Source organism: Microcaecilia unicolor, chromosome 7, assembly GCF_901765095.1.
Source record: "Microcaecilia unicolor chromosome 7, aMicUni1.1, whole genome shotgun sequence".
NCBI classification, from domain to species: Eukaryota; Metazoa; Chordata; class Amphibia; order Gymnophiona; family Siphonopidae; genus Microcaecilia; species Microcaecilia unicolor.
This window is the reverse complement of record NC_044037.1, coordinates 109155789-109171477: the sequence shown is the minus strand read 5'-3', so window position 1 is coordinate 109171477 and position 15689 is coordinate 109155789.

The window sequence follows — 15689 nt, the reverse complement described above, 5'->3', positions numbered from 1 at the left end:
CTGTTTCCGATACAGAGAAACAGGAAGTTTGTGTCTTAAGGGGCGGGACTTGGAGTCGGGACGCTGCAAAGCTGTTAGCGGTATGAGCTGGTCCCGCGCTGCAGTAGAATGAATCCCCAGCTGATTTCCTCTGCCATGGATCTTCCGATGCTGCAACTTCGTTCTCTGCTGAGCTGCTTCGTTCGCTGCTGAAGCTGCAACAACCAACGGAGGAGGGATAGTGGCTGCCTGGCTGGTTTTCTGCTGGGTGGGCCTGGGATGAAAATGGTGGGCCCAGGCCCGCCCATGGCTACGCCCCTGCCTGGTGCGCACATATAAGGCTTGTCTCTGATTCACTGGCACTGTGTGCTGAGATGTCGCCACATGCATGCACCAGTAGGTCAGGTGACATGTGATGCTTGTGCCTGTGTCAGAGTTGAGGTCTGCACATCAGCCTGGGAGCAGAGAGCAGTAATAGTAATAGTAAGTGACTGAATGGTCCAGTCTGCCCAATACTCACACTCATTATCAATTCATAATTAAATCAACAATGAACATGATATTATACAGTGCACTCCATTTAAGTGCACGTCGGATAAGCGCATGCTCTGTTTAATTGCATGCCGTACTTCGGTCCCATTTTTTGTGCCATCAATTTCTATGGGGACAAACTTCGGTTTAGTGCACCACTGATAAGATTCGCTTATATGCATGGTTTAAGACTGCTCCTCCACAGGAAACACTCCGCATAAGTGCGCACACACAATATGGAAGCAGATTGGCGCGTGACAACCAATGAGATTTCAAATTTACCACCACTTTAATTGCCACAGGCAGAATAAGCAAAAGAATGTTGTTAAGAGTGTACACTGGCATTTGTCGTCGTCGCGCAACTGTAAGACTTTAACACTGGCTGAACGAAAAGAACTTCTTAAAAAATTAGAAAACAAAGTCAAGCATCTATTGCTAAAGAATATGGTGTCAATCCCAGTCAAATTTCATGTATCTTGAAGCAGAAAGACCAGCTTCTGGAAGACTGGCAAAACAATACAAATCCACAACGGAAATGAAAACGGGCAGGGAAAGCTGAGGAGGTAGAAGATGCTCTTCTTCGGTGGTTTTCTCAAGTCAGGAGCAAACAGTTTCTTGTCAGTAGTCCACTGCTTATGGAGAAAGCTAATCAGCTAGCTGAAAGTCTTGGACTAACTGAATTCAAAGCCACTGTTGGATGGTTGGAAAGATGGAAGGAGAGGAACAATAAAGTTCAAGAAACAGCATGGTGAAAACAGACACTGATGACTTTGGTGCTGAAAATTGGGTTGTTTTCAGTTCTTCCTACCATCTTGAACGAGTTTGCACCTCGTGACATTTTGAATGCTGATGAAAACGGTCTCTACTGGCGAGCGATTCCTGATGGAACACTTGCATTCAAACAAGCCGAAACTACAGGAGGTAAAACATTGAAGGACTGACTGACGATCCTCCTTTGCTGCATATGGATGGGAGTGAGAAGTTGGAACCACTCGTCATTGGAAAGAGCAAACAGCCCCGTTGCTTCAAGAATGTTAAGCGACTTCCTGTGTCATACGAGGCTAACGCAAATTCATGGATGACGGGAAATTTGGAAGCAGTGGCTAAAGAAGTTAGACACTAGAATGCGGGCACAAAAGCGTCAGATTTTGTTGCTTTGTGATAATTGTGCTGCACACAGTGATGATGTCAGGCTGTCTAACGTCAAGGTGGTCTTCCTGCCACCAAACACCTCCTCTCTGATCCAACCTATGGATCTGGGCATAATAGCCAATTTCAAACAACATTATCGGGCTCTTGTTCTACAGTCTGATGGGCATTATGGATGACCAGACTGGCAAGAATAAACATGCTGTTGAACTGCCTGTAATCTATCACTGTTGGATTCCCTACATATGCTGAAAGAATCATGTTACACAGGCAACCATTGTGAACTGCTACAAGTGGGCAAGCTTTGTTATGGATGTAGAGATGGATGAAACAGATGCAGCTGTTGCAAACGCTTCAGATGAACAGGCTATTGACATCCCAGCCTGTGTTACTGAAGAGGAGTTTCATCACTACGTAGCTGCTTATTACGATCTACAAACAGCTGACGACAGCACTGATGTCCAGATATGTGTCTACACTCAGGCAACGGCTGATGATGAAACAGATGATGAAATGAGCAGCGAGGCACATGCCGACGAAATTCACAACCTCCTGTCACTTTTGCAAGAGCGCTGGAGAGTCTCAACACCGTGCGGGCCTATCTGGAGGCCACTGGATGTCAGTGCTATGACAGTTTTTACCGTCTGGCAGACATAGGCTATGGAACTCACAGATCGTAATCAACAGCTACGTAGTGATGAAACTCCTCTTCAGTAACACAGGCTGGGATGTTTATAGCCTGTTCATCTGACGTGTTTGCAACAGCTGCATCTGTTTCGTCCATCTCCACATCCCTAACAAAGCTTGCCCGCTTGTAGCAGTTCACAATGGTTGCCTGTGTAACATGATTCCAGGCTTCTTTCTGCATATGTAGGGAATCCAACAATGATAGATTACAAGCCAGTTCAACAGCACATTTATCCTTGCCAGTCTGGACATCCATAATGCTCATCAGACGACGTAGCACAAGAGCCCGATAATGTTGTTTGAAATTGGCTATTATGCCCTGATCCATAGGTTGGATCAGTGAGGTAGTGTTTGGTGGCAGGAAGACCACCTTGACATTAGACAGCCTGACATCATCACTGTGTGCAGCACAATTATCACAAAGCAACAAAATCTGACGCTTTTGTGCCCGCATTCTAGTGTCTAACTTCTTTAGCCACTGCTACCAAATTTCCCCAGTCATCCATGAATTTGCGTTAGCCTCGTATGACACAGGAAGTCGAGACCCGAGGCCGCATGTAGTAGCTGAAAAGATAAGGGAAAGGAGGCTAGCCCTTGCACGTTATAAGACTCAGAAAGATGAAGACAGGAGAGAATACCTAAATAAGCGAAGAGAAGCTGGAAAAGCTATCAGGAAAGCGAAGCAGCAAATGGAGGAAAAGATAGCTAATATGGTAAAATTGGGGGACAAGACCTTTTTCAGATATGTAAGTGACAAGAGGAAGTGCCATAACAGCATTGTGAGGCTCAAAGCTTAGGGAGAGAAATATGTGGATGGAGATAAGGAAAAAGCTAAACTGCTTAACGATTATTTTAGCTCTGTATTCACAAATGAAAGACCGGGGTAGGGCTGCAGAAAACAAAGGCTAAAGGGTGGGTGTATGGTAGACCAAGACCTGTTTATGGAGGACTGTGTTCGTGAGGAGCTTGCCAAACTAAAAGTAGACAGAGCGATGGGGCCTAATGGGATACACCCGAGGGTGTTTAAGGAACTCGGAGAAGATCTGTCGGCTCCGCTGACGGACCTCTTCGATGCTTCCTTAGAAACTGGAGTGGTCCTGGTGGACTGGAGAAGGCGGATGTGGTTCCTTTGCACAAGAGTGTAAGTAAGGAAGAGGTTGGGAATTACAGACCTGTCAGTCTGACCTCGGTGGTGAGTAAGCTAATGGAAACACTTCTGAAAAGGATTGTGACATTTCTTGAACTACATGGAATGCGAGACCCGAGGCAGCATGGCTTCACTAGTGGCAGTTCGTGTCAGATGAATCTGACTGTCTTCTTCGACTGGGTGACCAAACAGTTGGATGTGGGAGGGGTGCTTGATGTGGTATACTTGGAATTCAGCAAAGCCTTTGACATGGTTCCGCACAGGCGACTGATAAATAAATTGAGTGCCCTCAGTGTGGGACCTAGATTAACGGATTGGGTGAAAAATTGGTTGAATGGTAGGAGACAGAGGGTGGTGGTAATGGAGCTTGCTCTGAAGAAAAGAAGGTCGTCAGTGGAGTACCGCAGGGATCGGTCCTAGGGCCGGCTCTTTTTAACGTCTTTGTGAGCGATATTGCAGAAGGGCTGTCTGGTAAGGTTTGTCTCTTTGCGGATGATACTGAACTCTGCAACAGGGTGGACAGCCTGGAGGGTGTGAATGACATGAGGAAGGACCTAGCGAAGCTTGAAGAATGGACCGATATTTGGCAACTAAGGTTTAATCCCAAAAAATGCAGGGTCATGCACTTGGGTCGCAAAAATCCGAGGGAATGGTACAGTATAGGGGGTGTAGTGCTTCAGTGTGTGAAGGAAGAGCGGGACTTGGGGTGATCGTGTCTGATGACCTTAAAGCTTTCAAACAGGTAGAAAAAGCGACGGCCAAAGCCAGAAGGATGCTTGGGTGCATAAAGAGAGGCATGACCTGCAGGAAAAAGGAGGTGATAGTGCAGTTGTATAAGTCTCTGGTGCAGGGGCGTATCTGAACTGCGGCGGTAGGGGGGGCCAGGGCCAGAGAGGGGGGGCACATTATAGCCCCCCCCCCCCCGCCGCCGCCCCGCCATTGCCGATCCCCCTCCCCCCAGCCGCTGCCATTGCTAACCCTCCCCCTCCGTTGCTCCCTACCTTCGCTGGCGGGGGACCCCAACCCCCGCCAGCCGAGGTCCGCGTCCTCCTGCCGCTGCCGGCTGCCTTTGGTCCTTTCATTCTTCCATTGAAGCTGGCGCCGACGAAAAGTTTCTTTTGAATCTGACGTCGCTGCACGTTGCACGTTGTACGTGCAGGACGTCAGACTCAGAAACAATTTCTGAGTCTGACGTCCTGCACGTACAACGTGCAGCGACGTCAGACTCAAAAGAAACTTTCGTCGGCGCCAGCTTCAATGGAAGAATTAAAGGACCAAAGGCAGCCGGCAGCGGCAGGAGGACGCGGACCTCGGCTGGCGGGGGTTGGGGTCCCCCGCCAGCGAAGGTAGGCGAGCAACGGAGGGGGAGGGTTGGCAGCGGTAGGGGGTCCAGGGCGAAATCTGCGGGGGCCCAGCCCCTGAGGCCCCACGCAGATACGCCCCTGCTCTGGTGAAGCCTAATTTGGAGTACTGCGTGCAGTTATGGAGACCACACCTACGGAAAGATATAAAAGGATGGAGTCAGTCCAGAGGGCGGCTACGAAATTAGTAAGCGGTCTTGAATGCAAAAATTATGGGGACAGGCTTAAGAAGCCCAACATGTATACGCTGGAAGAGAGGAGGGAGAGAGACATGATAGAAATGTTTAAATATCTCAAGGGCATTTATGTACAGGAAGAGAGCCTTTTTCAAATGAAGGAGAGCTCTGGAATGAGGGGGCAGGCTTAGGAGTAACCTAAGGAAGTATTATTTCACAGAAAGGGTGGTGGAGGCGTGGAATGGCCTCCCGGTGGAGGTGGTGGAGTTGAGGACTGTTCCAGAATTTAAAAAAGCATGGGATGAGCATGTGGGATCACTTAGGAACAGGAAGAATTAGGGGTTACAGAGGATGGGCAGACTGGATGGGTCATATGGCTTTTATTTGCCGTCAAGTTTCTATGTTTCTATTAACATGCTTGAAGCAACGGGGCTGTTTTCTCTTTCCAATGACGAGTGGTTCCAACTTCTCACTCCCATCCATATTGCAGCAAAGGAGGATCGTCAGTCTGTCCTTCGAGTTTTACCTCCTGTAGTTTCGGCTTGTTTGAATGCAAGTGTTCCATCAGGAATCGCTCGCCAGTAAGACCGTTTTCGTCAGCATTGAAAATGTCACAGGTGCAAACTCATTCAAGATTACCATCTGAAGAACTGAAACAACCCAATTTTCAGCACTAAAGTCATCAGCGTCTTGTTTTTCACCATGCTGTTTCTTGAATTTTATATTGTTCCTCTCCTTCCATCTTTCCAACCATCCAACAGTGGCTTTGAATTCAGTTAGTCCAAGACTTTCAGCTAGCTGATTAGCTTTCTCTATAAGCAGTGGACTACAGACAGGAAACTGTCTGCTCCTGACTTGAGAAAACCACCGAAGAAGAGCATCTTCTACCTCCTCAGCTTTTCCCGCCCGTTTTCGTTTCCGTTGTGGATTTGTATTGTTTTGCCAGTCTTCCAGAAGCTGGTCTTTCTGCTTCAAGATACATGAAATTTATCTGGGATTGACACCATATTCTTTAGCAATAGATGCTTGACTTTGTTTGTTTTCTAATTTTTTAAGAACTTCTATTCGTTCAGCCAGTGCAGTGATGTTCCTAGGCTGGCTGACACCCGGGGGATCGCCGATGCGCCCCCCCCCCCAGGTGCAGCGCGACCCCCCCTCCGGGTGCATTTTTACCTGCTAGGGGGGGGGGGGGTGCCGCGCGCCTGCCGGCTTCGAGTCCGCTCGTTCCCTGCTGCTAGCTCTGCCCTGGAACAGGAAGTAACCTGTTCCGCGCAGAGGGAGCAGCAAGGAGGGAACGAGCGGACTCGGCCAACAGGCGCGCAGCACCCCCCCAGGGGCGTGCACCTGGGGCAGACCGCCCCACTGCCCCCCCTTGGTATGCCACTGAGCCAGTGTTAAAGTCTTACAGTTGCACGACGACAACGACCCCAGTGTACACTCTAACAACATTCTTTTGCTTATTCTGCCTGTGGCAGTTAAAGGGGCGGTAAATTTGAAATCTCATTGGTTGTCACACGCCAATCGGCTTCCATATTGCGTGCACGCACTTATGCGGAGTCTTTCCTGCAGAGGAGCGGTCTTAAACCATGCATATAAGCGAATCTTGCACTTATCAGTGGTGCACTAAACCGAAGTTTGTCCCCATATAAAATGATGGCACCAAAAACGGGACCGAAGTACGGCATGCAGTTAAACCGAGCATGTACTTATCCAAGGTGCACTTAAATGGAGTGCACTGTGTTTATACAGTGGTGGAAATAAGTATTTGATCCCTTGCTGATTTGTAAGTTTGCCCACTGACAAAGACATGAGCAGCCCATAATTGAAGGGTAGGTTATTGGTAACAGTGAGAGATAGCACATCACAAATTAATCCGGAAAATCACATTGTGGAAAGTTATGAATTTATTTGCATTCTGCAGAGGGAAATAAGTATTTGATCCCCCACCAACCAGTAAGAGATCTGGCCCCAGCCCAGGTAGATGCGCCAAATCAACTCGTTACCTGCATGACAGACAGCTGTCGGCAATGGTCACCTGTATGAAAGACACCTGTCCACAGACTCAGTGAATCAGTCAGACTCTAACCTCTACAAAATGGCCAAGAGCAAGGAGCTGTCTAAGGATGTCAGGGACAATATCACACCTGCACAAGGCTGGAATGGCTACAAAACCATCAGTAAGACGCTGGGCGAGAAGGAGACAACTGTTGGTGCCATAGTAAGAAAATGGAAGAAGTACAAAATGACTGTCAATCGACAAAGATCTGGGGCTCCACGCAAAATCTCACCTCGTGGGGTATCCTTGATCATGAGGAAGGTTAGAATCAGCCTACAACTACAAGGGAGGAACTTGTCAATGATCTCAAGGCAGCTGGGACCACTGTCACCACAAAAACCATTGGTAACACATTACGACTAACGGATTGCAATCCTGCAGTGCCCGCAAGGTCCCCTGCTCCGGAAGGCACATGTGACGGCCCTCTGAAGTTTGCCAGTGAACACCTGGATGATGCCGAGTGATTGGGAGAAGGTGCTGTGGTCAGATGAGACAAAAATTGAGCTCTTTGGCATGAACTCAACTCGCCGTGTTTGGAGGAAGAGAAATGCTGCCTATGACCCAAAGAACACCGTCCCCACTGTCAAGCATGGAGGTGGAAATGTTATGTTTTGGGGGTGTTTCTCTGCTAAGGGCACAGGACTACTTCACCGCATCAATGGGAGAATGGATGGGGCCATGTACCGTACAATTCTGAGTGACAACCTCCTTCCCTCCGCCAGGGCCTTAAAAATGGGTCTGGCTGGGTCTTCCAGCACGACAATGACCCAAACATACAGCCAAGGCAACAAAGGAGTGGCTCAGGAAGACACATTAGGGTCATGGAGACCTTAATCCCATTGAAAACTTATGGAGGGAGCTGAAGCTGCGAGTTGCCAAGCGATAGCCCAAACTCTTAATGATTTAGAGATGATCTGCAAAGAGGAGTGGACCAAAATTCCTCCTGACATGTGTGCAACCTCATCATCACTACAGAAGACGTCTGACCGCTGTGCTTGCCAACAAGGTTTTGCCACCAAGTATTAGGTCTTGTTTGCCAGAGGGATTAAATACTTATTTCCCTCTGCAGAATGCAAATAAATTCATATACTTTCCACAATGTGATTTTCCGGATTTAATTGTGATGTGCTATCTCTCACTGTTACCAATAACCTACCCTTCATTATGGGCTGCTCATGTCTTTGTCAGTGGGCAAACTTACAAAATCAGCAAGGGATCAAATACTTATTTCCACCACTGTATATGTGTAGTATATATCAAAGCAGCCATAAAAAGTATTAAAATGTGTGCTGGAGGGAAGGATAACCACATTAATTCAAAATATACTCTTAGAACAATCAAACCTATTATTTACAGTGCTGCTGTCAGAATAGAGTAACTAGCAGGGCCAGCGGAACGCGGTAATAGGGTATGCATGCCAGGGATGCCAACATTCAAGGGGCACCAGAAACTGCCATGCTTACCCTGCGCTACACTACAGCCCTCTCAAGAAGACCTATCCTTGAAGGCTGCCCTGGTGGTGTAGTGGCCTCTGCGGCGGCGAGGGCAGGAAAGATCCCACTCTTTCCTGCCCTCTGCCGCTTCTCTGTCTCCCTTTGCTCTTCTGTGCCATGGGCACCGCCGCCGTTCTTTAAAATGGCTGTTAAACTTCTGACAGCAGTCTCACGAGACTGCTGCCGAAGTCTCGGCAGCCATTTTGATAACTCAATGGCGCTGCCCACCAACATTGATTTAGGGAAGGGAAATCTTGCCTCACCAATCTATTACATTTCTTTGAAGGGGTGAACAAACATGTGGATAAAGGTGAGCTAGTGGATACTGTGTATCTGGATTTCAAAAGGCATTTGACAAAGTACCTCATGAAAGACTCCAGAGGAACTTGGAGAGTCATGGGATAGGAGGTAATTTCTATTGTGGATTAAAAACTGGTTAAAACAGATTGCAGGGTTAAATGGTCAGTATTCTCAATGGAGAAGGAGATAGTGGGGTTCCTCAGGGGTCTGTGCTGGGACCACTGGTTTTTTAAACATATTTATAAACTAGTAATAAGGCCCGTTTCTGTGCGAAATGAAACGGGCGCTAGCAAGGTTTTCCTGGGAGTGTGTATGTTTGAGAGAGAGTGTGTGTGATAGTGAGTGTGTGTGTGTGAGAGAGAGAGTGAATGTGCGAGTGAGTCTGGGGGCGAGTGTGTGTAGTGTGTGTGTGTGAGAGAGAGAGAGATACCTGCTCTCCTCCCTCTGTGGTGTGAGCACCCCCTCCTCTGGTGTGAAGAGCAAATAGGGATGGAAGGGCAGCTGTAAAAGGAAAAGTGAAAGTTGGTGAGGCTGTAAATCCCAGCATGGTAGAGGCAAGTTTGAACCTGGTGACCCTGCAGCTGTTGATGCCTGTGCACCGGGTACCTTTGCATTCATGTTCGTCATGCAGCTGTTAGAGGGGTGGAGTTACTTCCTGTTTGTGCGTTCTACTGTGCAGATCAGCAGTGAAGCGTCTTTCGATCAGTGAAACCCTGTTGCCCTCGGTGACCTTCCCCGCCAGCCTTGCTGTACCAGCACCATTGTCGTTGATGTTTGAGCTCCGTTCCCCAGTCAGTATTTCCTGCATTGGCTGTGCTGTGGGAGCACTCGCAGCATTTCACGTTCTGTTTCTATGCGCCGAGGGGGGGCAGTGACAGCTGGTGTGTGCCGGTTAAGATTGCGTTTCCTGGAGCGTCAGTGTTGCGCTGTTGTCAATTGCGTTTTCGTGGAGTGATGCTCCGCCCTCAGCGTCCTCACGTTCTGATGCGAGGGCGGGGCACACAGCAATGGGCGAAAAGTGTTCTTGACGCCTTAACTTCCGGTTGGAGGCTTCATTTAGAACGTTGGGGTAGCGAATTATGTGCGGAAGGGGCGTGGCTGAGAGCGGGTCTAGGAGTGACAGTGAGTGGTGCATATGAGTGAGAGTGAGTGCTGAACGCCTACCCTTCAGTGTTCCCTCTGACAGACTGAGCTTCAGAATGTTCCAGGTGAGAATTATTTATATAGAAGATCTAGAGATGGGAGTGACTAGTGAGGTAATTAAATTTGCTGATGACACAAAGTTATTCAAAGTTGTAAAATTGCAAGAAAACCTTACAAGACTGGGAATCCAAATGGCAGATGATGCTTAATGTAAGCAAGTGCAAAGTGATGCATGTGGGAAAGAGGAACCCGAGCTATAGCTACGTAATGCAAGGTTCCACCTAGAAGTCACCGACCAGAAAGAGATCTAGGTGTTATCTTTGATTATATGTTGAAACCCTCTGCTCAGTGTGCAGCAGCAGCTAAGAAGCAAATAGAATGTTAGGTATTATTAGGAAAGGAATGGAAAACAAAAATGAGAATGTTATAATGCGTTTGTATCACTCAATGGTGCGACCGGACCTCAAATACTGTGTGCAATTCTGGTCACTGCATCACAAAAAAGATATAGTGGAATTAGAAAAGGTACAGAGAATGATAAATGGGATGGACTTCCCTATGAGGAAAGGCTAAAGCGGCTAGGGCTGTTCAGCTTGGAGAAAAGACGGCTGAGGGGAGATATGATAGAGGTTTATAAAATAATGAGTGAGTGGAACAGGTAGACGTGAATCACTTGTTTACTCTTTCCAGATACACTAGGACTAGGGGGGCATGCAATGAAGCTACAAGTAGTAATTTAAAACAAATTAGAGAAAATATTTCTTCACTCAACGTGTAATTAAACTCTGGAATTCGTTGCCAGAGAATGTAGTAAAAGCATTCGTTTAGCGGGGTTTAAAAAAGGTTTGGATAATTTCCTAAAAGAAAAGTCCATAAGCCATTATTAAGATGAACTTGGGAAAATCCACTGCTTATTTCTAGGATAAGCAGCATAAAATGTATTGTACTATTTTGGGATCTTGTCAGGTACTTGTAACCTGGATTGGCCACTGTTGGAAACAGGATGCGGGCTTGATAGCAATATTTATGTTCTTATGACTGTCGGCTTTTCCCTCCCCATTCTAGTTTAAAGCTGCTCTATCTCCTTTTTAAAAGTTAGCGCCACAGCCTGTTCCATCCCAGTTAAGTTGGAACCCATCCTTTCGGGACAGTCTCCCCCTTTCCCAGAATGTCATCCAGTTCCTAACAAATCTAATCCCTCATCCCTGCACCATCATCTCAACAATGCATTGAGACTTCGGAGCTCTGCCTGCCTTTTGGGTCCTGCATGTGGAACAGGGAGCATTCTGAAATGCTACCCTGGAGGATCTGGACTTCAGCTTTCTACCTACAATCCTAAAATTGGCTTCCAGAACCTCCCTCCCACATTTTGCTATGTCATTGGTACCACATGTACCAAGACAGCCAGCTCCTCCCCAGCACTAAGATCCTATCTAGGTGGCGTGAGGTCCCCACCTTCACACCAGGCAGGCAAGTGACCAGCGATCCTCACATCCACTAGCTACCCAGCAATCTACATACCTAATGACAAATCACCAACTACAACAGCTGTTCTAACCCTTCCCTCCTGGGCAAAAGTTATTGGAGATATATTACTACTAACTACCTACTACTATTTAGCATTTCATAGCGCTACAAGGCATACGCAGCGCTGCACAAACATAGAAGAAAGACAGTCCCTGCTCAAAGAGCTTACAATCTAATAGACAAAAAATAATAAAGTAGCAAATCAAATCAATTAATGTGAACGGGAAGGAAGAGAGGAGGTAGGTGGAGGCGAGTGGTTACAAGTGGTTACGAGTCAAAAGCAATGTTAAAGAGGTGGGCTTTCAGTCTAGATTTAAAGGTGGCCAAGGATGGGGCAAGACGTAGGGGCTCAGGAAGTTTATTCCAGGCGTAGGTGCGCGAGACAAAGGCGCAAAGTCTGGAGTTGGCAGTAGTGGAGAAGGGAACAGATAAGAAGGATTTATCCATAGAGCGGTGCACGGGAAGGGTGTAGGAAGGACGAGTGTGGAGAGATACTGGGGAGCAGCAGAGTGAATACATTTAGAGGTTAGTAGAAGAAGTTTGAACAGGATGCAAAAACGGATAGGAGCCAGTGAAGGGTCTTGAGGAGAGGGTAGTATGAGTAAAGCGACCCTGGCGGAAGATGGACGGCAGCAGAGTTTTGAACCGACTGGAGAGGGAGGTGACTAAGTGGGAGGCCAGCAAGAAGCAGATTGCAGTAGTCTAAACGAGAGGTGACAAGGGTGTGGATGAGGGTTTTGGTAGTGTGCTCGGAAAGAAAGGGGCGGATTTTCGGATGTTGTAAAGAAAGAAATGACAGGTCTTGGCGATCTGCTGGATATGAGCAGAGAAGGAGAGAGAAGAGTCAAAGATGACCCCAAGGTTTCGAGCTGAGGAGACAGGGAGAATGAGAGCCATCAACAGAAATAGAAAATGGGGGGGGGGGGAGTGGGTTTGGGGGGGGAAATGAGAAGCTCGGTTTTGGTCATATTTAATTTCAGGTGGCGTTGAGACATCCAGGCAGCATGTCAGACAAGCACGCTGAACTTTGGTTTGGATGCAGGTGAGATATCAGGGGTAGAAAGGTAGATTTGGGAGTCATCAGCATAGAGATGGTAGGAAAAGCCATGGGATGAGATTAAGAACCAAGGGAAGAAGTGTAGATAGAAAAGAGGAGGGGACCAAGACAGAACCCTGAGGTACGCCGACAGGCAGAGGGATAGAAGTAGAGGATTCACCAGAGTGACACTAAAGGTGCGGAGGGGCGAGGTAAAGAGAACCAGGAAAGGACAGAGCCCGGAATCCAAGTGAGGACAGGGTATCGAGAAGTATGCTGTGATCGACAGTGTCAAAAGCAGCGGAAGATCAAGAATGAGGATGGAATATTGACCTCTGGATTTAGCCAGTAATAGGTCATTGGAGACTTTAGTAAGCGCAGTTTCGGTTGAGTGGAGAGGGCGAAACCAGATTGTAATGGGTCAAGAATAGCATGTGAGGAGAGAAATCAAGGCAGCGGTGGTGACAGCACGCTCAGTAATTTGGAGAAAAGGAAGGAGGGAGATGGGTCGGTAATTAGAGGGACAAGTAGGGTCAAGTGAAGGCTTCTTAAGGAGAGGTGTGACCACAGCATGTTTAAAGGCAGCAGGGACAGTCGCAGTGGAAAGTGAGAGGTTGAGATGTGACAGATAAAAGGAATAAGAGTAGGAGAGATGGCATTAAGAAGGTGGGTGGGAATGGATCAGAGGAACAGGTGGTACATTTTGAGAAGAAAGGAGAAGTGTATTTCCTCAATAGTAACTTCAGGAAAGGAGGAAAGGGAAGAGGGGAAGGAGAGAGAGGGGAACGGACTATGGAGGAGAGGTGGTGAGGTAGAGAAAGCAAGGTTTATCTTTTGAACCTTGTGAAAGAATTCAGCAAGGTCTGAGGAGATAATGAAGGGGGAGTTGGGGGAGGGGGCACCTTGAGGAGAGTTCAATGTGGTGAAGAGAAGTCGAGGATTAGAGCCAAGAGAGTTGGTCAGTTGGATATAATATCCTGTTTGGCACGTAAAAGAGCAGATTGGAAGGAGGTCAGCATGAACTTAAAGTGTAGAAATCAGCAAGGGCCCGAGATTTCCGCCAGAGGCGTTCGGCGGAGCGGGTACAGGAACGTAGGTAGCGAGATATTAGAAGTCAGCCAAGGTTGGGGTTTTGTACCCTTACAGGGCGGTCATCAAAGGTGCAAGAGTGTCTAAGGCAGAGGATAGAGTATTGTTGTAAGAAGAACAGCCTCGTTGACAGACGTGGATGGTGCCATAGTAGAGAGGAGGTTTGAAACATGGGAGGATAGAGATGAAGGGTCAATATCGTGAATTCCTAGATAATTAGATAGGATAGGACGGGACTGGGAGGGAGGAGATTTAAGTGTGAAAGTTATAAGATGGTGATCAGAGGAGGGAGATCAGAGGCAAGGAAACTAGAAGGTGAACAGTTGGAGAGAAGATGAGATCAAGACAGTGACCATTTTGATGAGTGGGGGAGGTGGCATAGTTGGAGATTAAAGCGACGTTAAAGCGAGTAACTTGGAAATATAAAGTTGGAAGGATCATTAGCAGGAATATTAAAGTCACCAAGGATGAAGAGGGGGAGGAAGGATCATGGAAGAAGGCAAGCCATGCATCAAAGTCACTGAGAAAGGATGAAAGGGACTTATCAGGGGGACGATAAAGGACCGCTATTCGAAGAGGCAGAGGAGAGAAAGGCGGATAGAGTGGACTTCAAAGGAGGAAAAACAGTGAGATTGAGGTGGAAGAAGGGGTTGAAATCTGGAGGAGGGAGAGAGAATAGTCCACCCCCGCCCACGGCCAGCAGTGCGAGGAGTATGTGAAATAGATAACCACCATGGCACAGGGCTGCGACTGAAGCAGAGTCATCAGGGCAGAGCCAGGTTTCTGTTATGGCGAGCAGATGGAGGTGACGCGAGATAAAGAGGTCCTGGATATAGGCGAGTTTTGTTACAGATAGAGCGGGCATTCCATAGGGCGCAAGAAAGGGCAGAGAAGAGGAGGGGAGTAGAGGAATAGAGATGAGTTAGAGAGTTCACGGGAGATCTGTAGAGTTTGGATAATAGTTGGTGAGGAGGGCCAGGATTGGGATGTTCACCAGCTGAGAGTAAGAGAGGAGTAAAAGAGAGCGGAGGAGAGTAGGAGAGGTGGGCCACGAAGGCGTCGAAGGCGAGGTATTTAGGTGGAATGGGGAAGGCAAAATGGAGGGAAGAAAGAGACAGAGATTAAAAGCCAAGAGGGAGGAAGAGGGTAGGAGAGAAGGTGAGGTGATGAAGTCAATGGATGGGAAGTGAGTTCCTGTAGCGGAGAGAGGTAGGGGTGAGGGAAAAGATTAGGAAGGGACAGAGCTAGAAGAGAATGTGAATAGGGCCTAAACGATTAAGTACTTAGCAACTGGAAAAAGATTAGATATAAATGCCCCGCGCGCACCTAGAGCGGAGGCCCTGAGTGGATCGGGGTGGACCTGGGTGTCACCCCGGAGAAGGCTGTAAGGATATGATGAGCTGCAAGTCCTCCACAGCACCTGAAAGGCAGCCGGTGGTAGAGGTGGGCACCTCTCACTGAGAAAGGCTTACCAGGGGTTAGGCCGAAGCCAGCATTCCTCCCCTGAGGGTCGCCTGATCCTAGCAAAAAGCACCTGGAAACTCTGTGCACTTGGAGAAGGCCCTGGGATATCGGGGTGGAACTGGAGTCACCCCGGATACAGCTGTGAGGAAATGCAGAAGGGCTGCAAGTCCGCCACAGCACCTGGTGGGAGCGCTGGGCACCTAGAGCGGGGCCCTGAGTGGATCGGGGTGGACCTGGGTGTCATCCCGGAGAAGGCTGTAAGGATATGCAGATTACTACTACTACTACTACTATTTAGCATTTCTATAGCGCTACAAGGCATACGCAGCGCTGTACAAACATAGAAGAACAGTCCCTGCTCAAAGAGCTTACAATCACAGGTAAGGGGAAAGATGTCAGATTGCACCAAGGACAGGGTTGGGAGTAGAAGAGAGAAGAACAGCTGTTTGGAGACAGGAGACACTGCAATGTGATCAGTTTTTTTTAAAATTATGATTAATGATTTAATGCATTAATTGCAGAATTAACTGTGATTAAAGTTCAACCCTAAT